Genomic DNA, 27,706 nt, shown 5'->3' with positions numbered 1-27,706 from the left:
CTCATTTCTTATGCAATCGGACGTTTATTGGAATGAAAACTTAGATATACCTTTTCTATTACATTAAGTCGCGTATCTTATTTTCAAAGCAAAGTAGATATTTGTTTGGTGGAATCAGCCTTTTATTTGAATCAAAACTTTGGGATACCTATATGATCACATTTAATGGCTTTAACTCATTTCTAATGCAAAGTAGATATTCGAGTAATGGAATTAATGGTTTTTTGAAATCAAAACTTTCAGATACGATCACATTAATTGGTTTATTTCCTTTTCTAATGCAAAACAGATATTCGTTTAATAATCAGTGGTTTATTGAACTTTCAGATACGATCACATAAAACGGGGTATATCATTTCTAATTTTAAGTAAATAATCGGTTTGTGGTATCAGCCGTTTAGTGGAATCAAAACTTTCAGATGCGATCACATTAATTGGCGTATTTCATTTCTAATTTTAAGTAAATAATCGGCTTGTGGTATCAGCCGTTTATTGGAATCAAAATTTTCAGGTATGATCACATTAATTGGTTTATCTCATTTTCTAATGCAAAGCAGATATTCGTTTAGTGGAATCAGCCATTTATTGGAATTAAAACTTTCAGAAACCGCTGCAATCACATTAAAATGGCTGGCTTCTTATCTTCTTCATGCATACTCAAAACTTTCAGATACGATCACATTAATTGGCGTTTCTCATTTCCAATTTTAAGTAAATAATCTGTTTGTGGTTCCAGCCGTTTATTGGAATCAAAACTTTCAGATACGATCACATTAAATGGTTTATCTCATTTCTAATTCTAAGTAAATATTCGGTTTGTGGTATCAGCCGTTTATTGGAATCAAAACTTTCAGAAACCGCTGTAATCACATTAAAATGGCTGGCTTCTTATCTTCTTCATGCGTACTTTGGAAGTTTTTTCTGCAATTAAAAGAATACTCGACTTTTAACTCTCTCGTTATTTCACGTATGAAACTTCGACATTACACTTCATCATCGCCAAATCAGATTTTACAAAGAATCAAATTACGCCTTTGGCGACTTCAATTCCCATTAATTCCGAAGTCTCCAGAGAAAGACAGAGATTTTGGACTGTGTCAACGAGGAAAAGGATTCATAAATAGATATAAAAGGGTAATAAACATCGACTCCAATCAACAACATCATCAATAATAATTCTTCGTGAAATAAAGAACAGTTTATTCACAGGCAACGTTGATCAAGGCACGACATACTATAAATCACGACATTAATGCAGACATAAATTTTCAGCGCTGCGGAGTCCAACGCTGTGATTAGGCGGAATTTTTGGTGAAGTAAAAGTGTTATTTAGTAGATCATCCCCCAGAAGGAAGTTGGTAGACTCATAATTGGCAATTTTTAAAGACTGCAGTCCAGCGACTGTAATAAAAAGCTCATATTTTAGGAAAGAATTTATTATCAATAAATCCAGCAAAGAAATCTTTTGTGGAGCCGGATTTTTGCCCTCGTAATAAGACGCTGCCATAATATGCAGTGAAAAAAACGACCAGAAGTTCTAGAAAGTCGCTCGTATATAGTTTTAATTATACATAAATACACATTGCGGCGACCTGATTTACGTATACCCATGCCGGTTCCTTTGATTGTTGAGAAAGCTGATCTTTTTGTAATAGCGATTCGAGATTTGGCGATTTAACGCCAAGAAATTAATAGAATTTTTTTCTTCTTTTCTTTAGTGGTATGATTATGTATTAAGGGATTTAGGAGTTAAATTTGAAGCATCTAATTTGTAACAGTTTCGAAGAAATTCGTTATAGAAATTTTCATCGATTACGAAGCTCTATTTTTACTATTTTGGAACAAATTGGAGTGTTGATTTTAAACTTTTAGCATCGCCATTTCGAGCCAAAAATTCATTCCACGTAGAATTATAATTAAAAGTAATTTTTAATGCCTTTTAAATAGTTGAGTAATAATGACGCAATTTTTATAAAATGAAATTTTCTTTAATTTTTGCAATATTAGGCAGGAAATAAATCACAAAAATCAACATTTTTTAAACATATAAAAGTTCTCAGTTCTGATGGTACAATCTATATTACGTAAAACACTTAAACGTACGTGGTTGTAAAATCGATGAATATTCTCAATTAGATTAAATTACAAAAAATATAAAAATGTCATTTTTCTTCATAGTTTCCATGAACTTCTACACACTTATCCCTACGCTTTTGTAAGTTTTTTTTTAACATCAGTGGTATAGAAATAAGTAGGCCCAATTGTGCACAAAATCTTCGATCTCTTCATTGGATGAAACTATCTCGTCCCCAAGACATCTTTAAGTGTTTCAAACGATTGGTAGTCTGAAGGTGCCAAGTCCGGACTATATGAAGAATGTTCAATTGTTTCCCAGTGAAATGCCTGTAACTTTTATTGCGTTACTGCGGCTTCATAAGGTGCCGCACTGTCCTGTTGTAAGAGAACTTATCGGATCGGCATGCTACGTATCTCGGACAGATATGCTACTTTGACTTTTTGCAACAATTAGCAATAATAATTTACATTCAATGTTTGTTGTTAATTTTATATATATTTTATAACCATCGTTGAACAGCCGATCCAATTTTTTGGGTTTACGACTACTAATGTTCAACTCCACAGCCTTGTAATTTTGGATCCAGACGACAAGGGAACTCCTGAATCAAGTATCGGGACAAATTCGCCTTCGTGGATGACTTTTTGAAAGAACTTCCCGCATTTGCGTTACATGGAGAGGAAGACCACGAGATCCTCCCAAGGTTAGAATGACGGCAAGGAGACTCTAATCCATGATCCGACTGCCACTGAGGATATTTTTAACGGCAGCACTGTAATCGGTGCAAGCCGGAAACGGAATCGTATCGACCGTCCATCGCTGGGGTTCGACCCGGCTTGCCTTACTGGAAGGCAAACGCTCTACCCCCTGAGCTACCAGGACTCGTTTGTCGTTTATGAAGGAAATCAACGTACACTGGTGAGTACTTCACCAGCAGATAACCGAAAATTTGATTTGATTGGAGCAGATTCATTTTTTTTCAACGTTATTCCATACTGGCACGCTTTGTTTCAGGGGTGTAGTGGTGCACCCACAAGTTTGCATGCATCATTTTCATACTTCAGTCCTCGATACGGTTTCATTGTCAAACTGAGTCTATGATCTGTGCAAAATTTCAATAGGATTGCCATTTTCTCGTGTTAAAAATGTAGTTATTATGTTGTGCAACTGCAATAGGAACTGTACGCTCACTCATGGTTAATGCAACTAAAAAAATAGATAAATAAATTTTTAAAAAAGAAAAAAAAAGAAAGAACTAAACACTACCGAACAATTATTTAGACTCTAGATAAAGTTCTATTGTCGCCATGACAACGAAAAAAAATCGTCTGCTGCTATTAAACAAGTCTCATTTATATTTAATCCATCTACGTAAATAAATAAATATTTGTTTAAACAGATAGCATAAAATGATGGCGACCTGCTGCCTGATAAAACTAGATCACTCAATAAAATGCTATAATAAACCATTTAAAAGAGAATTTAATAACAACATTTAAGGTGATAAAAAAAAACGTTACACAGAAAATCTGAATTCTGTTAAAAATTGTTCAGTAACAGTTCGTTTGGGATTGGAATACCACACTCAATTCGAGAACACTTCTCTCAATTCTCTTCCCGCCCCCTTGCCATCTCCCCTAATCGTAACTAAGTCACGTTTTGAGAGAAACGCAGACAGACAAAATAAAAACATTTATTTATAAATAAAAACAAATTTAAAAAAAAAATGTAAAAGGGGGAAAGAGGAGGGGGGGGGGTGCTGTGCACAGGAAGTGTCAGACGAACTGAATATTGGAAGCTTTCCAAAAATTCCCTCTTAACACCGTTGGAGAGTGATGGAAACGGATTGTACGGAGAATAAAAAAATAAGATTGGAAAAATTAAAGATGAAACAGAGTAGAAATAAAAAGAAGAAAAAAAAAAAGAAGAAAAAAAAAGGCGTAAAATTCACATTTATTGTTTATCCCTTTACCCTTCCCTTAAATCCATCAAGCTTGGGGAAAAAATTAGCTGACAGATGGTCTTACTTTTTTAACATATTTTTTTTTGTTGATAAATTCTTTTTTGTTAAAATAAAATCAAAAATCAAAGCAAAACAGACCAAGGTAAAAAATAACGCGTCTTAGTAAAAGGGATTATGTTTCTTTGAACGTTGAGCAGTCTGCTTTTGTGGTTATAAAACAGATAATACGCATTTAATAACTGCTGAATTAGTGCAAACAAATTAGATCCATTGAGTAGTTAAACAAAGATTTAAATCACAGCAATAATTCCCTTTATTTTACAAATGCGAGTTCTGTCCATTTAGTTTGTTAATTTCAATTCCAATAATTACTGCAGTTCTGGGAAATATCTTTTTCTGGCAGCGAAATTGAGCTACCTGTTTAAAGAGTCAAATGGATGTTTGTTGAATTCAAATTAATGTAAAACATGGAGATAGGTTAAACTAAAAATAAAGGGAATATTTTATTTTTCAAAGGCCTAAGAGCAGAGGTCAACAAATCCTGGTCTCTACGGCTGCTAAAAAAATCAAAACTAGAGTCCTATATTTTATAAACGTGCTGTTTTAAACCTGAAAATTTAAAAATTTTTCCGGGAAAAACGACTGCAAAATATAGTTCAGAATTATTTATACTATTTTGTGTTCGCTGAAATTGTAAAAATAATAATAAATAAAAATAGATTATTATTTTTTTTATTTTATGTTTTATCAATTACATGAAAGTGAAATCATGAATTTATTTATAAAATTTTTGGAATCAAAAGTAAAAAACATATATAAATTCTGAAAATTGAAAGCGGACACTTGTCTTAGAACTATATTTCGCCCGAGTCCTTCCTATTTAATTAATGAATTAAAAAATAAATACTCAAATTGCATTAAATATAAAGATTTTACGCTAAATTTAAATGGGACAATTTAAAAAATATGACTGAGGCTGAGGAAACTGTGAATAGGTTATTCATTTCAAATCTCCAAGAAACGAGAGGAAAATCCCCGAGCTGGGGAAAAGGAAAAGAAAAAAATTCCCCACATTGGCGACGAGCTTGGCTCTTTTTCTCCATCAATAATAAATCCCTTTTCCGGCAGAGGCAACCATGTTTACCTTCGCTCTAATCTCTCTGCGTGAGAATGACCAATCATTCTGGGTGATTGGCAGGTTTCATTCAGTTTTATATGGTGGCCTTGAAGAAATGTCTCTTTAATGAAGGTGGCCCGGATGCAAATGAAGGAGGATCATCTGGTAGGTGTTTTAATGAAGCTTTTCCCTGCCGCCAATTTTCTTTATTCCTCGAGGTGACCTCTTCAGTTGGCATCGTAAATCAATCCACAAAAAAGTTCACTTTGTTTTTGTATCGCAATAAAGAGGGGATTCGCCATTCAATTTTTCCTAGAAACATGCTCATCCATGGTGATTTCAATGGATTGTGCCATGGTGGAACTGGAAAAAAAGCAGCCAACTCACCCACGGGTTTATTCTCATTAATTTAGCTTTTATAGGGTAGGTTAGAGAAGTGTACTTTTAATTTGTGCTCCCGCCCTTATCATAAGAGTTACGCGTTTATTATACAGTGAATAAGTCGTTTTTTGGCGAAATATAAACTTGGGCTACAAAGGTGTTGGATAATTATTAAGTTCGATGACACACATTATTTTAGTAGCACTGTAGCTTCCAAAGCATTTACCGCCAAATAAACTAATGATATTTTGTAATGGGCGATAAAAATAGGCGTGATGCTTTAAAATAGAATATCTGATTAAGCTATAAATCGGATAAATTCAAATCGCTGAATTCCTAAAATGTTTATTTTCAAACAAAAAAAAATATATAAATAAATTTAAAAAAAAGCTCGTAATTTTATTTAAATGTTTTTTGGTTTATTTATTTATTTTATTTTGGTTATTTTATTTAACTATTTCTATTATTATTATTTTATATACACATATATATAAAAAGAAATATTTTAAAAGTAATAACAAAAATACATTTAGACATGACTAAACAGCAGCAATCCTGGTTATGATCCGTGCATATCAGCATGAGTTGCTCACAGCTCGCATTAAATATCCTCAGTGATATGCTAACTTAAGAAAAAGCTATACCACGAAATTTTTTTTTTAAATTTTGATGTAGAATTCTCTTTCATTTACATAAGTAATTTAAAGTAAAGAAAAGAAAGCACAGGTAAAACTACAGAAAACCAGGAAGTTTTAAATTAAAAATTTTTTTTCTTTCAAAATATCAAAACGCAAACGATTTATTGCAAAATAACTTTAAAACTGCGAATTAACTTCCCCACAGTTTAAAATTATGATTTATTATTATTTTTTTTTTAACTATCAAAATAAAAACGATTTATTTGCAAAATAACTTCTTCTCTACGAAATAGCTCCTTTATTGCAAAATAACTTCCAGACAGTTTCAAATTATGATTTTTTTTAAAAAAAATATCAAAATGCAAACGATTTATTACAAAATAATTTCCCCGCTGCGAAATAACTTCCCCATTGCTAAATAACTTTTCCCACAGTTTCAAATTATGGAGAGAGAAAGAAAAAAAAAAAATTCTTCAAAATATCGAAATGAAAACGATTTATTGAAAATAACTTCAAAACTGTGAATTAACTTCTCCACAGTTTTAAATTATGATTTATTATTATTATTCTTAAATATCAAAATGCAAACGATTTATTGAAAAATAATTTCTCCAGTGCGAAATAACTTCCATACAGTTTAAATTACGAATTTTTTTTTTTTTTTTCAAAATATCAAAATGTAAACGGTTTATTGCAAAATAACTTCCCCACTATGTAATCCTAAGTTTTCTCTCATAAAAAAAAAGTTGTTGCATTTTGATATTCAAATTTTTTTTTCATAGTAAACTTTATGATTTACTCTATATATAAGTTTACTTGAACTCATTTACTCTAAACTTTAGAAAAAAAAACTAATGCAGATTATGTTTTACAACACAGTGAGGCGATCATAACTATTTTCAATACTTTTACAAATCTTGTTATTATAACAAAACAAAATAAATTAAAATAAGAATGCATGAAAGGATAAATAAATTTCATGGTTCAGCCATGTTTATTTAGACACAGTTATAAACTTTGTATGAGGAAAATCTTTCATCCAGAGAAGAAAGTACCGCATCACTTTCTCTCCACAACAATTTTTATTTTATTTCACTTTTTTATCCACCGGACATTTGAAAGAAACAAAACAGCCGTTCCCCGAAGCGAAAAAACCAGCAATTGAAAACGTCTGCAGATGTGTCAAATGAATGTTTTTCCATAGAAGACGACCTGTCAGAAAGTAAACCAACACCCCTGCATCCACATCACTCATGTGGCTGCCTATCGAACCGCTTATTTAGTATTCTTGGTCTGCTTGTTCTTGGTCCGTATCCCGCATTTGTCAAGTTAAAGGCTTCCCGAAACCCTTCGAGGGTTTTAAAATTGCACATATGCACAGATGGTGTAGCGTCAATCCATCAGACGTCACAGACGTGCCCAGTTTCCTTCTTTTTAGAACTTTTTTTTTCCCCTTCTATTTATTTATTAAGGGGTGGGCACTGTAGAGACACTCGAAAAAGGAAGGTTTGTTTACGAAGCCTAAAAATAACACCAAGGAAGAATGGTGTTGGTCACAGAGAGGCGATCCATCCATCTATTTCTGAAAATGCATAATCCATCAAGTTTGAACTGAGGGTTTCTCCCTGTATTTTATTGCGTCTAAGTATTACAAAAAATTTCAAACTGCAGTATGTTGTGTTTTTGTTATACGAACAGTGTGCAAAAATAAAAAGGGACATCTTAATTACTTCTGGTTTAATGATGGGGCTTTTATATGCAAAGCTAAAAACTCTATGGTTCGAGAGTTTGAAGTTGCTAATTAATTTGTGGAAGACTTGTTTTAAGTTACGAAACCAGACAATAAAACGTACTTAGTAGAAATTTTAGTCACTTTACAATCCATGCGAATGCATCTATGGCTCGCCCGTCCAGAAGAGGTTAATTCGTAGCGTATTAACCTCTTCTGGACGTAGCGTATTTCGCTGTATCCCTTAAACTTATGCATTCAGATTAACAAAAAATTTATTCATAATTGGAAAACTGATTAATCCAAAGATTGCGAAAGATAATTTTTAAAGATTATTAATTGATTTTTTTATAATATAATTTAAAGGGTCGTTCAGACAGTAGGTAAGCATATTTTAGGCAATTTTGGAAACCCCCTCCGTCTTGTCTGCAAAAATAAGCGAATCACAAAAATCACCTCCTCACTCCGCTTGAATTTTTACTTTTTTGGTCGTAATCTAATTTTAAGATGAAATTCAATTAAAAGAGGTAACTTTGCATCGAACCAAATTTACGTTTTAATTTATTTTATTAAATTTTGAGTAAAATATTCAATGGGCATCTTTTGTGTTTTCTTTCTGAATTCAAAAGTCTTCACCTCTAAAAAGAATTTTATTATTTTTTCTTTCTCTGAATTCGAATTTTATTTCAAACGATAAATTTTTTCACGTGTATCTTTTTTTGTTATACTTTTAGAAAAAAAATTGAAAATAATGGGACTTTCATAAACAAAGTTTTACATAACTCATAGACAGACTCATTAGAGGACTCATAGGCACTCATAGGACTCATAAGACAGACAGGACTCATAGACAAAGTTTTACATAAACATTGCTTATAGCCCTCCCTCACCTCCCCTTGTCAGCAAAAATAAGCAAATCTAATTTAATTTACTCGTTCGAAAGATACTGTCGAATAAGATAAATAGCAATTATCAATTTAGTTGTGAAAATTAAATATTACTGATAAAAAACATCACCTCCTTCGTTTGCACTCTTTTGAAGGAAGGTGCCTTAGATGTTGATAGAAAAAAGAAATGTAACAATTATTTTATTACCACTGTAAAAAAATATTCCACAAAAAAATAAAATTGAGAACTATAAGATATTAATGATTAATCCGATTAATATTACGGTATTAATATTATTGTACATTAATATCACTGCATATGATTATTCCGATTTGTTATTGCAATTTTCAAGCATACTCATTGAGTTATAAATTTAAACACAACCTTCTTATCTTTCTTTTTATTATTACTGCGTTCTCAATGAGGGTATGGATTGCACAAACTTATTCGCCAATCATGGCGGCCAAAATGAATCAAACAGAACTAAGTACTCGATCATTTCGCGCCTCAGATACACCAAATCAAAGTTAACAATTATGAAACTAGATCACGTAAGGCGATTTTGAGAATAAATCACGCCAAAACCACGCCTCCATTTCATTGATTCAAATCAAACTAAACGATTCCAGTCATTATGTACTGTGTAACACAAATGTGTCATTGGCGACCTCCAAACAGAACATTTGCAAGAGGGATACCGTCCCCCACCCCCACATCACCGTTCAGAAAGACAGAAGAGAAAGAAAGATGGACAGACAGACAGATATCCAACTGTAAGGACAGTCAGCCTTCACAGCAGCAATATCGACCCGGTTTTCCTTTTGCTTGAGCGAGGCATGTGTACGCCAGTCACATCCGGGCATTTCCCCTATTGTTTGAGGCGGTGCTGTCAATCATTCGTCACTCTTGACAGTCCAAAATGTCATCCGGGTTCTTTCTCCTCTTCCCTCGCTCTCTTGCTTCGGCAGGAAAGACATTTTAACGTGTTCGTGACTAGATAGAACGAAAGGACGAAATGGGGAAAAGTTTTGTTGGAGACAAAAGCGTATCAAAAAAAGAGAGATAGATTGAAGAGGGGAAAAAAAGAAGGGATTTGCATGCAAAGTGTAAAGTTTATACTGAGTGCGTGTCTCTACTTCGCATTTTTCTTTTCTCCTGTTCCTCCCTATTGGCAAAAGATAAGAATCTTGAGAGCATCAACTTGGAAGATTTTTTTAAGGAGAATCACAGAAAAATTGTATCAAGTTACAAAATTACTCTTGAAGTAGTACTTGCAACTTGTGCGTGATTTGTATGCGCTTTAAAATGCTCGTTAGATATTGATTGGATATAATTAATACCTAATGAGAAATTGGATGTTAATTTCAGCCAATATTTGAAAGAACTTCGCATTCCAATACCTACAGACAGAAGATGAGAATCTTAAGAACATCAACTCGGAAGGTTTTCCAAGGAGAATCGTAGAAAAAATGTATCCAGTAACAAAATTACTCTTGAAGTAGTACTTGAAACTTTTGCATGATTTGCATGTGTTTCTAATTGCTCATGAGATATTGATTGGATAGAATTAACATTTAGTGAGCAACTAGACATTAATTTGATCCAAAATCTATTAGAATTTTGTGTTTCAACCTCTACAGACAAAAAGATAAGAATCTTAAGAGCATTAACTCGGAAGATTTTCCAAGGAGAATCACAGAAAAAATGTATCCAGTAACAAATTACTCTTGAAGTAGTACTTGCAATGTTTGCATGATTTGCATGTGTTTCTAATTGCTCATGAGATACTGATTGGATAAAATTAATATCTAGTGAGCAACTAGATATTAATTTGATCCAAAATCGAATAGAATTTTGAGTCTCAACCTCTACAGACAAAAAGATAAGAATCTTAAAAAGCATTAACTCGAAAGATTTTCTAAGGAGAATCGCAGAGAAAATGCATCCAGTTACAAAATTACTCTTGGAGTAGTACTTGCAACTTTTGTTTATATATGCTTAAAATTGTTTATGAGATACTGATTGGCTAGAATTAACATCTAGTGAGAAATTTAATATTAATTCCATCCAATATCTAATAGAGTTCTGTGTTCTAACCTATATTGACAAAAGATAATAATCTTAAGAACACCAACTTGGAAGATTTAAGGAGAATCACGGAAAAAATTTATCAATTACAAAATTATTCTTGGGGTAAGACTTGTAAATTTTACCCGATTTCTATGTCTTTTCAATTGCTCATCAGATATTGGTTGGAAAGAATTAATATCACATCTTTACAATGACATTTTGCGATGCTTTATAAATACCGCAGAGAAGGTTGGCTAAAGATAGGCTAAACTTGACCTAAAGTCATGAATAACAGTTGCAAACTAACGGCAGTTACGAAAATAGCATATTAGTCGGAAAAAAGTCTTCTTTCATGTGACGATAGAGCATACAAAAAACAGCTTTTTAAGCAACTTTTTTTTTTAAAGTTTCTTACACAAAAAGTTTCCGAGAGACTTTTCCGAAGTTGCTGGTGAATGATTTTTCCACACAATCCACGAAAAGAAAAGAAAAAATCACAAGAACAAGATTTAAGAAATTTGAAGTCCATGCGCACAATTTTGATTGAAGATGGTGGTAGTAGTCATTTGTTCTTAGAATCATGCTCCTCAAAATCGTGCTTGGGTTTTTGCTCGATTCTGAAATCACCAGAGACATTAAATTAGAGTGATTTCAAACCACTAAGTAACAATCGGAGAGACTGCAATCGAATTAGACATCAAGCCTTTAGAACGAAAAATCGAACGCCGGCTAAAGCCGTGTTAGACGAATACCCTGCCCACCACACTGCCAGAAGGATGCACGCAGAAAATTTTATCTAATTGTGGTTCAATGAATAATTGTAATGGTTTAAGTTGATACCTTACTAAATTTGTAGGTATATTAATCAATTACTTTGACACAGTTCGCTAGCTAAGATAGCATAAGGTTGTTGTTTGATTGGAAGTTAGGTTATGAATATACTTTATTATAGCTCAATTTTACTTTAATTTACTGACACTGTAAAATATTAACGATGGTATAACGTGATAAAATATTGCTGAAGTAAAAAAGGAAAAAATGATTCAACTTGATGTATTACTATGCAACAAAATTAATGTATAATTATGACTCAATTCAAGTTCATACCAAACTGTGACTGCAAAATGATAATTGTAGTACAAAATGATAACATCTTGCAAAAGTTGGAGCTGAAAATGATTCAATTTGATTTGCTACAATTTCTCAAAATTAACGAATAAACAAAAGAGAGATCAAGTTTAAGTTGATATCAAACTGAGGCTGGAAAATGATAACAAACGTAATAAAATCTTGCTAAGGTAAAAGCCGAAAATGATCAAACTTGATTAGTAAATAACAATTAAAAAAATAACGACTAATTATGGCTAAATTCAAGTTGATACCAAACTGACTGCAAAATGATAACTATGGTATAGGAGAATAACATCCTGCAAAGGTAAAAGTCGAAAATGATTCAACCAGATTTACGACAATTTCAGATCAATTAACGAATAATTGTGACTTATTCAAAGTTGATACCAGCCTGAGGCTCCAGAATAATAACTACGGTATAACTTGTTAATGTATTTGTAAGGTTGAAACCAAAATTAATTAATTAACGTTCAACGTAACCCAATTTACTTTAAAAGTGTGTAGAAAGGACAGTTCGTTACTGTAGCACAATCTACACACAAAAACATTCCAACCGTAAGTTGCGACGCAGCCTTTAACATTCTCTTTTCTCTTTCAATCAACACGAAGCCTCTTCACTTCTCTTCATTACCGTAAAATCGTTCGTTCACAGCTAAAGCAATTAAATTATAGTCTGCTTTTTCCTTTTTCTCGCTGCAGATACGTCTACTTTACGTCTTTTTTTATTGCAAAGGGTGCTTTTATTTATTGGACCCCCCGTTTATGGGAAAGAGAAGGAATAATTTTTGAACATTTCTCACTTTATGTATGGTTGTGCGAGGATAGATATATAGAGACGGTTATCTCATGACTAGGGTGTAAATTTCGTCAGGAAAGGGGGGTTTTCTCGCCTACTACCTTCTAGCTTTTAATTTTACAGCTTGATTTAAAACCTATGGAATTGAGTTAGCAAAGTCGAAGAAGATGCCAAGAATAACGCTTAAAGTTTTTAAAGAATTTTTCATGTTGATGATTTAAGGTATACATTATTCACTTGAAACTAATTATCCATGCAAAAACGGAAAGAAAATAGGTTTCCCAGCAGCAATAAACTGAAATTAATGCTTTTAACGTAATGCATAAAGCACTGGTCAAATATTAAATTCTATTTTTTTTATTTTTACAAATGACTGATAGTCTTGAGTCTGGCATTGTTGATGAAATGTTCGCAAATTCCATTATTTGAGTCTTTTAACGAATAATTTCCAGTTTTAATGATAGGTTCTGGATTGAACTGATTTAATTGTGGACAATATTATCTATTTTGAATCTATCACTTCGCATTAATGCATGGTTTATGAAAGATGTAAAATTCAAATTTTTTTAAAAATTTTTTTTACAAATGTATGATAGTTTTGAGTCTGGCATTGTTGATGGATTTGATGATGGTTCGCAAATTCCATAATTCCATTATTTGAGTCTTTAACGAATAATTTCCAGTTTTAATGATAGGTTCTGGGTTGAACTGATTTAATCGTGGACAATATTGATGAATTTGATGATGGTTCGCGAATTCCATGATTCCATTATTTGAGTCTTTAACGAATAATTTCCAGTTTTAATGATAGGTTCTGAATTGAACTGATTTAATCGTGGACAATATTATCTATTTTGAATCTATCACTTCGCATTAATGCATTGTTGATTAAAGATGTAAAATTCTATTTTTTTTAATTTTTTTTTTACAAATGACTGATAGTTTTGAGTCTGGCATTGTTGATGAAAGTTTCGCAAATTCCATTATTTGAGTCTTTTAACGAATTATTTCCAGTTTTAATGATAGCTTCTGGATTGAACAGATTTAATCGCGGACAATATTATCTATTTTGAATCTATCACTTTGCATTAATGCAATTGTTGATGAAAGATGGGCGAATTATTGTGCATTGTTGATGGAAGATTGGTGAGTTACGTTATTCGAATATTTGACTTATATTTTCAAGTTTTGACATAAGATTCTAAACTAAATTAATTTAAGCACAATTATTATGTATTTTGGGTAAGAGAAAAAAGGGAAGACTAAGAATAACTTTCCTAAGAATAACTTTAAATTTTTAAAACATAAAAATTTAATGGGATTAGATGAAATCAGATCCCAAACCTGGGGGGGGGGGCGGGTATGGAGTAGTAGGCTGAATGTCTTATGCCCCAGTCAAACAACGTGAAGAGCCTAAGTAAGTAATTATCTATTTTGAATCTGTTACTATGCTTTGTTGAAGAAAGATTAACAAGTTTCGTTATTTAATCTTAGGTGAATAATTTTCAGTTTTCTGAACTGATTAAAATATGGATATTATTACCTATTTTGAGTTTGTTACAATAGTATGCAGTGTTGATAAAAGTGCGAATTTCGTCATTTATATTTCTCTAGAATGATTTACAAGTTTTAAAATTAGATTTTGTACTGAAATGATTTTAACATCGATAATGTTACCTGCTTTGAGTCTGTAGCTTTGTATTGTTGATGAAAGAGTGGCGAGTTTCGCTATTTGTATCTCTGATGAATAACTTCACGTTTTAATGGTAGATTCTCGATTGAACCCAATTTAAACCTGGATAAATATTAACCCACTTTGAATCTGATACTATATGCATATTTGATGAAAGTTTAATGGGTTTCGTTATTTGAATCTTTGTTATATAATTTCAATCACTACAATTAGATTTTGGATTGAATCGATTTAAGCCTGGATATTATTACCTATTTTGAATCTGTTATTATGCATTGTTGATTAAAGCTTGACCAGTTTTGCTATTTAAATCTTTGAAGAATAATTCATATCTTTGAAGAATAATTTGAATCTTGCTGAATATTTTCAAGTACTAAAATTAGATTCTAGATTGTGCTGATTTATATATGGATAATATAACATATTTTGAATCTGTTAATATGCATTGTTGATGAAAGATTATCCGTTTCATTACTTGAAAATAGAATAGGTGTCTCGTTGTCTCAAGGTTATGGTACTTTTCCCACCCTACATACTTTTGATCAGTCCGTTACCACGATTTCGACAAATCTTGCTTTTTCCGTAAGAAGCCTTTTCAGTAAGAAATTGGAATAAACAGTAGGTGAAAAGTAACAAGAATTGTCGAAACAATGGTAGAGAGTGGGAAAATCGCATAACCTTTAGACGCCTATTTTATTAACAAAGAGTGTAGTATGATGTTATTAGTATATGAAAAAAGAAACTAAACTCAGTGGCGCGACAGCCCATAGAGGGCCAAGGACTACTGTTCCCATCTCAGTTTTCCTGACCTTGGGCTCTGGGGTGAAAGAACAGATGTTCCGGTTAGGTGGTCAGCGAACGCAGAGCCCCAATTGTTTAGTTCCCAAGCATGCTTGGCGCTCATTTATGGACTCACTAAAAGACTGAGTCAACCTTGAGTGGCCCGAGGATCGAACCCAGGATCTGCGCCACGGGAACGCGAAGCGCTACCACTCAGCCACCTGGCGTCAGTACATGAAGTGAACTGTTTAAATAAGTAGAACTCACTCTTAGCAGAAGAGGCTTTTCAAATAATAACGTAAATTTTTAAATTAATCGATTGCTAAGATAGTAATTTTTGTTACAATATTTAAAAAAAAAAAAATGAAAGAAAACGCTTAAGACAGCTTCTGAAATTATTTTTTAGTTTACGATAAGTAGCTGCTTTATAACTATAATATTAAGGCATAAATAGGTTTATGGAGTAGAAAATAATACTCTAGCAATACGATTTCATTGATATATTTATTTAAAGACAAGAATTAGAGAAACTAATAACTCTTACATAGTCAAACTGTGAGGTGTTGTGATCAAAGAAAATTAATTCGTTACATATTCTCAATTCTATTTCGATAGCTTTATACTGTATTTCTCTCTCAAATTCTTTAAATAAATATTAAGAAAAGATGTGAATTTCAATCTAGGCTTTTGAAAAGCACCTGTCAACCAATCCAGCTGAGATAATGTCCACGAACACATAATTCCACTCCCTAAATCTTCAACTCAATACCTTTCCAATGTAATCAGGCCTCAATGCCATACCAATGATAGTCATCTAGGGCATCATCGAAACTACATAGTTGTCAGCCAATCAAAAGGAAAGGGGAGCGTGAATATTAGGACACCCCCTCTTACTATCTCAAGGATACTGTCATTCGTACGTTGAATGTCAACTGTTCCTCAAAACCATTACTGACTTCCTGACACTAAAATGGTGGTGTTAAAAGGGTTGCTTAATACAGCGAAGGCAGTTGAAGTTGCAGTTAGAGAGCAGGAGGGAGTGCAGATAATTCTGTGAGATGGAAAGTGTATGTAAGGTGAGGATAAAGCGTGAAGGAGAAGATAGAGATTTAAAGCAATTCTTAGATTTGATATGCGAGGGAAAAGCATCGCTATAAGGGAATTGTGTGTTGAAAATTGTTTTGCTTACTTTAAAGCTTTAATTCTATTTTCGAACGTAAATAGAACTTGGAATCGAGGATTTATTCTTGGCGTAGGGTGTTTTATATCCACCCTAATCGGATTTAATTTATTTTATCAACACGAGGTTTTAGTGTTAATAAGAAGAGACTATTGTTAATAAGAAATAAAAAAAAATCAAAATAATATTTCATTTTTGATTATTCATAAGCATTTGTGATTTTTTTTTTAAACAGCAGTTGAAAACACGCGAATTCTGCAAGAACTGCTTGCAAAGTTAAAAATTAATAACGTTTAATAAGAAAATGCGAGAAGTAATAAAATAATAATGGATCACATTTGAATGTAGCCATTGGCGAATAACTTTTTTATTAAACTTATTTTTAATCAAGTACTGCCGTTTTTTCATTTATAACTGTTAGTCTGTTACACAATGGAATTATGTGACAGAATATTTTAACTATTGCACATACTAACATTGTGTAACAGACTAATGGTCTGTCACACAATTGTCCCTCTACGTGTCTTTGTCATGGTATGCAATACGATTCTTAATATTTATAAAGCATTCTTATAAATTTAATTCTTAATATTTATTAGCTGTATATTTGTAAATAGAAACGGATTCGTGCTTAAAAATCATATTTAAAACCATTATGGAATAACTTTTTTATTAAATTTATTTTTAATAAAGTACTGCCGTTTTTTCATAGATAACTGTTAGTCTGTTACACAATGGAATTAAGTAACAGACTATTGTAGCTATTGTACAGACTAATATTGTGGAACAAACTAACTATTGTACAGACTAACATTGTGTAACAAACTAACTATTGTACAGACTAACATTGTGTAACAACCTAACTACTGTACAGACTAACATTGTGTAACAAACTAACTATTGTACAGACTAACATTGTGGCCATTATTAACAGACTAATGGTCTGCTATACAATTGTTCCTCGACGTATTTTTGTCATGGTATGCAATACAATTCTTAATATTTATAAAGCATTCTTATAAATTCAATTCTTAATATTTATAAAGCATTCTTATAAATTCAATTCTTAATATTTATTAGCTGTATATTTTCAAATAGAAACGGATTCGTGCTTAAAAATCATATTTAAAACCATTATGGAATAACTTTTTTATTAAATTTATTTTTAATCAAGTACTGCCGTTTTTTCATAGATAACTGTTAGTCTGTTACACGATGGAATTAAGTAACAGACTATTGTAGCTATTGTACAGACTAACATTGTGGAACAAACTAACTATTGTACAGACTAACATTGTGTAACAAACTAACTATTGTACAGACTAACATTGTGTGACAACCTAACTACTGTACAGACTAGCATTGTGTAACAAACTAACTATTGTACAGACTAACATTGTGGCCATTATTAACAGACTAATGGTCTGCTACACAATTGTTCCTCGACGTATTTTTGTCATAGTATGCAATACAATTCTTAATATTTATAAAGCATTCTTATAAATTCAATACTTAATATTTATTCGTTATATATTTGTAAATAGAAACGGATTCGTGCATAAAAACCATATTTAAAACCATTATGGAATAACTTTTTTATTAAATTTATTTTTAATCAAGTACTGCTATTTTTTCATTGATAACTGTTAGTCTGTTACACAATGGAATTAAGTAACAGACTATTGTAACTATTGTACAGACTAACATTGTGTAACAAACTAACTATTGTACAGACTAACATTGTGTAACAAACTAACTATTGTACAGATTAACATTGTGTAACAAACTAACTATTGTACAGACTAACATTGAGGCTATTATTAACAGACTAATGGTCTGCTACACAATCGTCCTTTTACGTATCTTTGTCATGGTATGCAATACAATTCTTAATATTTATAAAACATTCTTAAACTCAATTCTTAATATTTATTCGCTATATATTTGTAAATAGAAACGGATTCGTGCATAAAAACGATATTTAAAAATAAACAGCAAATCAAACAAAAAAAAATTGAACAAAATTCTCAACCGTGGGGAGGGAGGAACCAAAAAATTCAAAACCCAGACGGATGAACCATAAAAACTAGACCAAAAGAGAAATAAACAGACAAACGGGATGAAAGATAAAAAGTATCCATACATTCCCACATTTTCCTTGACGTACTATTTGTTGGCAGGGGCCGTGTATGTGTATGTATTTGGGCATGTATTCGAAAAGCCCCCCTCTCTTTCTTCTTCGCTGAGTGACTCGGATCAATAGCGGCACGTTAACTTTGTCAAGTGTCTCATGCCCCGAGTCAATGATGCAGTAGGGTTGGGGTCAGTGCTGTCACTCCCCACAAAAACCGATCCACACACACATACATGCCTCTTCTTGCTCCTGAAGATTGGCGCACATATACAACAACGCGTGGTTTGATTTTTTTTTTCTCCCTTCCTCTGACGATCTTCATCTTTTTTTTATTTTTTGGCGATCTTCTCTTTAGAGNTCAGGTTCTCCTCATCTCAAACCTCGTCGTCCTCACTCTGCTCTCTTATATTTCTCGATGTTCAATCGACGAGGGGACCAATCACAAATTGCAAACGGATGATACTTCGTAATTTAGTTCAGTTTTAACACCTTCCATCAAGAGTGTATATGATGAGAGATAAGTAGAGATGAATTTCGTTTTGTATCTTCAATTTTTGAGAAACCGCGATAATCGAACCTCCCTCCCTCGATTCCCTCACCCCCTCAAAAGATTTAAATCGTAAAAGAAAAAAAAATAGTGCATGGAGTCCCTCCGCGAGGAAGAAGTTAAACTTCGTAGCCTGCGACGTTAATTGTAGAAGAATCAACAGTCGTAGAAGGATCACTAGTTCTATTCAACGACTCTTTTTCCTGCTCCGCCCGCTTCCATGCTCTGTAATAACGGTAATATTGTGTATTTTCCCCTCGTGGACCTCTTGAACCAATGGAAGTGCTTGTGGTTGCCAAATGTATTTGTATTAATAATGTATGTGAATACGTCATAATGTAATTTCAAAAAAGAAAACCTAACAATCAATTGATATTCACAAAAGACGTACCTTGACATAACCTTAAATCCGTCGCATTGTCCGTTGTTTTGACTCATTTTTTACAATTGTTATCCACTAAATTTGAAAATAAAAAAATACTATCCTATTAAATTATATGTGTATCAAATCAAACTAAAAAAATATTTATGGAAAAACAAAACTTTTATGACTTTTATTATTTTTATGCTAGTGAGAATTTTGCTTCAATATTGTATCAAGTTGACCAGAAAGTTGAATCGCAGTTTTATTTATACGTTATTCAAAACCATAAAGTGATTGCTAAAGAATAAGAGCAAGTATAGGAAATGATTGGAGAAAAGATAAAGTTATATTACGGAACGGAAAATTGCATGGTAAAAACTAGAATTTCAAACTGACGGTTTTTAATCCGTTTGGATTTGGGTGAAAAATAGAGAAAACCACTTTGTGAACGAAATGGCTGGCTTTAAACCGTTAAATATACAGTGAAATTTCGAAGTAAAAACGGGTATTTTTTACAGTGTACTTTCAGTCGTCGTCTACGATTTGCAACGTTAAGAGGATGCAATACCTCGGAAATCGCAAATTTCGATAAACTGCAGATTTAATTTAAAATTTAAATAGAAAAAGTGCGTTTTGGTAAACCAAAACTAAACCATAATGCTTCAATTGCTGAAAAAATGCTTTCAAAATGACTTACGACAGGATTACACAAGATTATGCACTGGGGGAGTAATCCCCTCATAATTTGTTTGCATTTTGATAGCTTGAAAGCATTTTTTTAGCATTTGAAACAATATGGTTTATTTTAGGTTTACCAGAACAAGCATTTTCTAAACTTTAAAATGCAATGGAGGTGTGATAGAATTTGCCATAAAAAGTTTCTAGCATGCTATAGCGTCCTTTTAAAATAGCTCAATTTAATAAGTTTGGCTCCTTCAAAACACATTAGCGTGATTGCAACCTTGTTATAAAATAACTATGAAACTATTTTCTCCCTTTTTATATTTTATATAACATATAAATTATATTTCTTATTTCTCTGTTGCTTTTTCTTGCACTTCAATGCAGCTAATGTTAGCAATTAATTTGAAATACGACAATTTCCTTTATTTCGTTTTCAAATTTTCTGTAAATCTTCGGTCATAAATATTATTATTATGATTTATGCTTCCTTTCCTTTTTAAGTAAAATTTCTTTCAAATTAATTGTAATTCTTATTTTTTAAGCTAATTATATACGTAACAATTTTTAATATTTATACACTTAAGAATTCACATTTTACAAAAGCTTGTCTAAGAAATACGCGTGACCTTTCGCATGAAGGACGTGCCTGCTTGAAAGTTAATTTCTTAATTCAGTTTGCAAACCTGCATTGTGATTGTAAGTTTTCTAAGAAGTAAAATGCTCGTTAATAAATTGTACAATTGTTAACCAGTAACCAAATTTTCCCAAATAATTCACAATTAAGGAGAAATTTTGCCAAAAAATCCACAGCTTAATAGAAATTTTGTCAAATATTCCACTAGTTATGGGAAATTTAGTTGAGCAAGCCAGCGTTAAGAAGAAATTTCATCCAATTCCTCTTTGTTGCAACGCTACTGAGAAAAAGTGAGTAAATGTATTAAAAAAACACTAAATTATACAATTTACGTAAAGGCTCTAAAAAATTAGATGTCGCCAATCTTTGTAATCTTACTACGCCATTTGTTAATGTCAAGTTAACCCAAATATTTAATTTGGAGTTGTTCTTTTTATTCGTGTGTTAGTTTCAAAACTACATAATTATAAGGTGAATGTCCTCATTTAGCCTAATTTAGTGGATAAACCATTTATATATACGGTTTGCTAACTATACTAACAATTTGTGGCTTATTATAAATAGTTAAAAAATGTTTTTATTACTTAGATTTTGCACATTAAAAGTTTGCACTTAAGATTCAAAGAATCCCAAAAATTAATTCTTTTTAAGAAACACAGTTGTCAGCTTTTAAATATAAATTATGTGGATTAAATTATAAAATAAAATATATTTAGAAATTCATAAAAATGTATAAGTCAAATTTTGACTCTTTTTTGGATTTAATCTTAATGCAACTCGAGTGATTTCGTAGAATCACAGGTTTCTTTTATTTGCATTCTCTAAGATACGCTTATTTTCAATAAATATAAATAAAATGAAACAGCATTTCGAATTATAATGTTATGAATTAAAATTTCAAACAGTGAAAAAAAAATACCCCGATAAGATTAAAAAAGTAAATAATTTTACTCGTTAGTTAATGCTTAAACAAAAATTTCTAATAAATGTCTTAATAATTTAAATTTTACAGGTAAACTGTCCGTATTTTTTTAAATTCATTTTGTAGCGATGAATTTTTAAATTCTTACAATTCAACAAACCTACATCAAAGTCCCTCAAAAGCTCTTTCTTAATTTTCCCTGCCTGCAGATGATTCTAAAGGAAAAAACAATTTTACAAGCCAACTAAAAATGGTATAACTAACGTTAAAACTGAGGATCTGCAAAGAATTTAAAGAAGGCCAGAAAAAAATATTGGTATTTACTGATAAAAGCTACTAGATTAGGTGGAATTCTGTTTAATAAAATTCATTTTAAATGATTTTTAAACGATGCAGGTTCTTTCTCCAATTTATTTATTTAATTATTTATTTTAGCTTTTATAAATAGAAATGTGTATCATCATTTTTAAATTTATACGCAATAATTTTTTTTAAAAATTAAAGCATTGCTTTTTATTTTTTATGCTATTTTAATGTTATATTTCAAATTGGTGCATTACTTTTTTTTCTTAAATGATCATAAACGCGGTTAAATTAATTACTTATCTCTTAAGTAAAACTAATACTTTTTAATGCAAGAGTTAAAAATGATAATTAAAGATGCTTATTTTTTCATTATTTTACATTTGCAATTAAATAATATAACGTTATTTTTTTTAATATCATTATTATCACTTACCAGCGTATAATTAATGCACTCGTTAACACAGATATCTAAAACTAAAAAAAGTTTATCATCTGTAACGTTTTCTTAAAACACTTTATCTTTCCATATATCATCTAAAACGACCAATAGCATTTAAATTACATAAAAATTTCAAAAAAGCGCGAAGAAAAAATTTTATGAACAATTTTGCTGCGATTTTTCTATTTTCTCAATAAATACATAAAAAAAACTAATACTTTAAATTCGGCAAATGCTCAGGGGTGAGTCGTGGAGGCTCAGGGAACGGAGCACTCGCCTTCCAATGAGGTGAACCGGGTTCGAATCCCAGCGATGAACGGTCGATAAGAATTCCGCACCCGGCTCGCACCGTCCACAACGCTGACGTAAAATATCCTCAGTGGAAGACGGATCATGTGTTAAGAGTCTCCTTGTTGTCGGACTAACCATGGGAGGTTTTCGTGGTCTTCCTCTCCATGAAACGCAAATGCGGGTTAGTTCCTTCGAAAAGTTCCTCCACGAAGGCAAATTTCTCCCAGTACTTAGATCAAGGAGTTTCTTGTCTTCTGGATTGGGTTCAAAACCAAAAGGCTACGGAGTTGAACACTGATAGTCGTAAACCCAAAAATTGGGCCGGCTATTCCACGACGGTTATAAAATAAAATGCTCATGGGTCTGCGTAGTGGCTCAAGGAATAAAGCGTTCGCCTCCCTATGAGGTTAGCTGGATACGAATCCTAGCAGTGGCTGGTGGATACGAATCCTGCTCCCGGCTCGCACCGACCACTGAGCTGACGTAAAATATCCTCAGTGGTAGACGGATCATGGGTTAGAAACCCTTTGCTGTCAGGCTAACCGAGTGAGGTTTTCGTGATTTTTTTTCCTTCATGTAACATACGTTAGTTATTTCCATCAAAAAAGTTTTCCACGAAGGCTATGCTATTCCCAATCCCTTGTCTTCCAGGTTGGGTTAAAAAGTACAAGGCTACGGAGTACAGACACAGAATTGCGTCGGCTGTTCAACACAACACCGATTTTAAAATGAAATAAAATGTTTAAGTTGAGAAAAGTAATGGTTTAGTTTTAGAATAACACTACAGTAACTCATTGCAATTACGAACTTAAAGATAATAGAACATAAATACCTGAGATACTGAAGGGGAAAAAAAAAGAATATTTTAGGTATTAAAATTTAATGTATGAAGTTACGTAAAATTACAAGAATCTTATAAATTAAATACATAAAGTTCTTATGTAATACATTAAAATAAGTTAAAATCTTGTCATTTTTAACTTAGAAAAAAAAAATGAATAATAACCAACATTTTTAAATATTTCTAAACTTTCTATTAAATCGAATTACCAATTACGAACTTAAAGATAATAAAATATAAATACCTGAGATATTGAAGAAAAAAAAAGAAAAAAAGAATATTTTAGGTATTAAAATTTAGTATATGAAGTTACGTAAAATTACAAGTATCTTATAAATTAAATGCATAAAGTTCTTATGTAATACATTAAAATAAGTTAAAATCTTGTCATTTTTAACTTAGAAAAAAATGTATATTAACCAACATTTAAATGTTTCTAAACTTTCCATTAAATCGAAATCAAATCTTTTAAAATTTGCCATATTTTTCTAAATACCTCAAAATAAAATCCTCACTTCGTTGTTCTAAATAAATTTTATCAAACGATATTTGACTTATAAAGAGATTTAAGAGAATTCTAATATTTGATTTCTATACCCTATTCCTGCAATGCGGTTTTATCTGTAATCGATCCAAACAACGAAAAATAATAACCTATTTATTGATGGTAATAAATTTGCTGGCAGTCCCTCGATCATTCCTTTATCTGTTGGTAGAGAGTTTCATAGGATAAGCGACAAGGCGGGAGCAAAAGGATGAAGAAGAAAGAAATAGGATGAGAGAGTGAGGGGGGTTGAGAGAAAAACTCTTGTAGACAGTTCCGTGGATCACCTCACGGCTCGCGAGAGAAGAATATTTCAACCGGAAATGGCTCCTTTTTTATTCTCGCCAACAATCTGAAGGGAGTGAGTAGACGACAAATATTGAAACGATGATAGCGCCCTCCAACACTATCATCACCCACATTTGGCGCTTTTGTTACGGTGATTGAATATTAACCAGGGAAAGGAAATGACGGAAATATGTATGGTTAGATTAATAACTGTATATTGGGTAAGGCAAAATGTGGTTTGAGTCATAATTTCTGATGAAATCAATGAAATATATTGAACTTTAATTATTAATTTAATTTTTTTAATGGAAATTTTTGATTTAAATCGATTTGAATCGATATATATCGGGTAATATAACTAATCATACAACACGTTTTAACCTGGAAAAGAAAAACGTCCATTTTTAGCACCCAGTGTAAAGATATACGATATGAAATATTACAAAAACTGTATGGTATACCCGCATATCCTTTTTTTTAAATTTTGGATTAGTAAGCGATTTTACAAAAATCAAAATAATATCTATAATAAATAACATTTTAAATCGAATTATAATAAATATTCGAAATCTCAAAATTGCAAAGGCTAGTTTGTCCCAATGCTTGATCCAGGAGTTCCCTTGTCTTCCGGATGAGGTTCAAAATTACAAGCTACTGAGTGAACTCAAAATTGCATAGGCTAGTTTATCCCAATGCTTGATCCAGGAGTTTCCTTATCTTCCGGGTGAGGTTCAAAATTACAAGCTACGGAGTGAAACATCGATAGTCGAAAAATAAGAATTGGAGAAACTAAGAATTAAAACTGGAAAGTTCAAGCTGCGATGGCTCAAGGGATTAAGCGCTAGCCTCCCATGTTCGAATCCCAACGTTGGCTGGTCAGAATTCTGCTCCAGTTTTGAACCGACCAGAGTGCTAACATAAAATATATTCAGTGGTAGATGGATCATAGGTTAGAATCTCCTTGCGGTCAAACTAAGCATGGGAGGTTTTCAAATGTAGCGCAAATGCGGAGTAATTCCATAGAAAAGTCAAGCTACATTGAATAGAGTTAACTTGTCTTCTGGGCGGATTTTAAAATTTCAAGGCTGCAAAGTTGAACTTTGATAGTCGTAAACTCAGAATTAGGTCAGCTGTTCGCAGCCCCGTTTATAAAATATAAAATGAAACTGAAAAGTGCGCCCACTTCATAACAACGATAAAAATTAACTAATTTTTCAAGCAGAATAAAACTTCCTAAATTAGTTTAGATCGGAATATTAAGCAGTCAATTCAAATTTACATTTAGAGAAATTTACATTAACAAATAAACAAGACGATTTGTTTATTCATCAAAATTGATTACTAAATCTATTGAGTAGATGAATCATTATTGTATTAATACCTTAATGCAATAATGATTCATCTACTCAAAATTAACGAAAGGCGATCTCTCAATGAATTCTTAATCGCTATTTCGTGATCAATACAAAAATGATCTATTTATTTTTCAGACATTGTTCTAACGGTTTAATATAACAAAGATTCAACGATAGGGAAAGAATTTTTTTTAATAACTTGTTTAAGTTAAGGTCCAAGATATTCATTTTAACCATTCGATTCCTTCTGCATTTGTCTCACCATCACCGTATAAGTACACAATCGAATGGGACAATTAACTCCCTATACCATTTTAGAAGAAAATGTTCGCCTCTTAATTCCTATAAGGTAGAAATTTTTCTATTAATCATATCAAAATAGATATTCGCTTCTCATATAATAGCATAAATATATATTTGACTTTATATTATAGTATAAGCATATATTTGATTTTCTATTATAGTATAAGCATATATTTGACTTTCTTTATAATATAAGCATATATTTGTATATATAAGCAGCTATTATAGTATAAGCATATATTTGGCTTTCTATAATAGTATAAGTACATATTTGACTTTCTGTTATAGTATAAGTATATATTTGACTTACTATTATAGTATAAGTATACATTTGACTTCCTATTATAGTATAAGGAAATACTTGCCACTCTATCACATAATCTAAGTAGATATTCACCTCCCATAATAAATGTAAATATTCTTCTTTTATCATGTAGTATAATTAGAAATTCGCACCTCTATCAAGTTGTAAAATTTAGTAAAGTAATTTATCTTTCTATCAAAATATAAGTAGACACCTAACATCATATGATAGTAGAAATATTCGTCTTCTTATTATAGTATAAGCAAACGTATAAGCGATTATAGTATAAGCAAACATTTATCTTCCTGCCGTAGTATAAGTAGACATTAATCTTATTAACATAGAATAAGTAGACTTTTATCTTCCTATCATAGTTTAAATCGATAACAAAGGGGAATACATTTATTGTTCCATTTATACATATTCTTGATCTAGTTTCATCCGGATATGAGGATTTTATATATTTTTTCTTTTAATATTAGCATTTTTATTCAAAATGTACAAGTTTAAAAACTTAATACACGATAGGGAGTCGCGAATGTTGAGACAAACTTTTTGGGGAGTTAAGGCACATCATCAGGGTAAAAATTGCATAGGAACCCAAACCGGGAAATGTCATCATACCCGGCTAGGGACGCTTCCTTATTATGATTTGTCCAGAAGCACGAGAAGAAACAGCGGCGCAAGGATGGCGACATTTCATGGGTTCTTATGCAATTTCATTCCTCATGTACTCTAACGAACTTTGTCGCAACGTTTATGCAGCGGTCCCCTCTTATATACATGCGCTTTTTAAACTTGTACGTCTTACAACAATGAGGAAAAAATTATATTCATAAGATTTAGACGAAAGCAAATTTTTAAAAATGCAACTTTTTTACGATGAAAATTTTCATTTACCAAGATTTATTATTATTATTTTTTAAACTATATACATCCGTACAGCTAAAAACATTCACTATATGGTAAGGTAAATAAAATCAAACGATAGAAAATATTTAGAACGGACTTAAATTAAAATTATATAACACCTAACGAAATTGAAGTAATAACTCTTAGAACAAAGTAAACACGAGTTTAATGCAACGCTATACTAGATATAATTTAATAATGGCAACAAAAAACATATTTATTAAAATGGCCTTAAAAAATTATTTCCTACTTGAGATACGATTGGTTAAACTAGTCACAGCTAAAAAAAATAAATAAACAAAACAATTCGAATGATTGACAGAATTTTCCTGGTCATAATATATTCAATTCGAATGAAGAATAAAAACATTCTGTATTTAGGGACAACCTCCCGT

The 27,706-nt window shown here is 31.7% G+C and overlaps 1 protein-coding gene across 2 annotated transcripts in view; it reads right to left on the bottom strand.

Moving 5' to 3' along the window:
• LOC107441771 (protein tiptop) overlaps positions 1-27,706 on the bottom strand; it is a 390,616-nt gene that overhangs the window by 72,276 nt on the left and 290,634 nt on the right. The window lies entirely within an intron of this gene.

This window comes from Parasteatoda tepidariorum, chromosome 4, assembly GCF_043381705.1.
Source record: "Parasteatoda tepidariorum isolate YZ-2023 chromosome 4, CAS_Ptep_4.0, whole genome shotgun sequence".
Lineage (NCBI taxonomy): Eukaryota > Metazoa > Arthropoda > Arachnida > Araneae > Theridiidae > Parasteatoda > Parasteatoda tepidariorum.
Note: the sequence above shows the minus strand (reverse complement) of the source record. Positions and strands in the feature narration are given on the sequence as shown.